Raw genomic sequence first — 2,013 nt, forward strand, 5'->3', positions numbered from 1 at the left:
AAAATAAAACCTTAGCTCTCCTTGGCTCTCCTCATCCCCACCGTAATTAGCACATGAGTACGATCCACGTATAGGGATTAATTATCAACCAACTATCTACTTACAATAAAATAATATGTGAAAAAACTTTAGCGAGAACTCGGTGATTATGGGTCAAAATTAAAATTCCTTCTGATTATTACTAGCATTACTCCTACCTGGTACCTATCTAAACGCATAGTAACTAAGACAAAAACCCATCATGGTTTATTATTTTAATTATTTATACATGCCTACGGGTTACCTATTACTCACATTATATTATTTTGCACTTCGTGTCCGTCGTATATATTAAATATGTTATACGGTCATGATACGAGACGAAAATTTGCATCGTAACAAAAGGTTGTATAGGTCGTAGAAAGGTGAGTGCGGTCAAATTTCTCATAAATACAACATCACAGTTCAAAGAGAAAATCGTTTTATGACGAGTGGTGAGTGATGACAAATGATTGATTAATACTTAAATATTATACTATCAACAAAACTACTATATTAGTTGTACAATACATTAATGACATACCTCATTAAAATCCTATTGTATTCGGTGACGTATTAAACAGAAGTATTAAAAATGTCTACAATACAATTTTATATTTTCAGGGTATTTATTGATTTGTTTGCATAATTTTATATTTGTCGTAAATAGCCTCATATATTTACCTGTTATAGTGTTGTTACACCCATGTCTTATCATAATAACAATATTTACATAATTCTAGGAAATTAATAAATTGCATTTTCCAACAGACGCTTGAGGTCTTATCAACAGCATAAAATGTATGTTATATATGGGTAGGTGCCTATAATATTGTTTCTTAGATAATACCTGCACCGGCTTAATATTAATTATGATGTCTGTGAGCTGCGACGATACACGTTATGTTTTAAACATCAATAGTTTATAATATGTACGCGTTATACTTAAATACTCAATGAATTCCGACAAGTTATAAATAAGGAATATCAATCGAGTAAAACGCAAAGGTGATTAACAGGGTCAAATCGCATTACATTGGGCAATTCAATTTAAAGACCGTCGGGTCATATTAATTACACGAAGTATTAAACCAACGGTGCCTGTATACAGTACAACAATAGATGATTTTATGCAGCATTTCTATGCTCATTGTCATAATATACATATGCACAAAGTATCAGATTTATATTTTATTGAATTGCACTACCATCGTTGTGTTGCAAACGCATGTAGGTACATATTATGTTTTGTTTATCCTTCAAATTCAATACAGGTTGTTTAATTTATAACTGACTTATCATTAATATATTTAAGTATTTAATTACTAAAACGTGATCTAATGAAACTCCATGTCTAATCAATACTATATTCATTTATTGTAGAAAAATGTTTGTTTGTTTTTTCCTTTTCGGTTTCTATAGGTATAAAAAATAAAATTATGTCTTGAAATTATTTACTCGCAATATTAATAGAAGACGCCACATCCGCGTGTGCTGTCTACTCGTCTACCAAACCTCATATACCTACGTCATAACAAATTTGTGTTTAGCAACACCGATTTTGCGTATTCGGCTTAACATGAAAGTGAATTCATCTATAGTATCAAATTTACACGTACCTCAGTGTGTTCGCATGTCGGTTTTTTACAATATTTTAATTTTTAAGTGACTTAAGAGTAACTTTGTGCTATAAAATTTTGGTATTAACATATCCATAATTCGCTTAAAAATTTTTAAATTATCGTTAGAAGTCGACTTAAAAATGAACATTATTAAAGTTACCTTTGAGTTTAATAATAGGTCTGTTCATCCAATAGAGTAATATTGGTTAAAAGTAACACTATAAAATAGGTTTGGCTGATCTAAAATATATTATGGAGTATGCTTGCAAGACGGAGCAACACATTAAGTGTCCCGTTAACGGGATTAACAGAATATGATGTATTGATAGTTGAATTTTTTCTTATCAGTCAAATCTCAATGTGTATTATAATT

This window comes from Myzus persicae, unplaced genomic scaffold (assembly GCF_001856785.1).
Source record: "Myzus persicae strain clone G006 unplaced genomic scaffold, MPER_G0061.0, whole genome shotgun sequence".
In the NCBI taxonomy this organism is placed as follows: Eukaryota; Metazoa; Arthropoda; class Insecta; order Hemiptera; family Aphididae; genus Myzus; species Myzus persicae.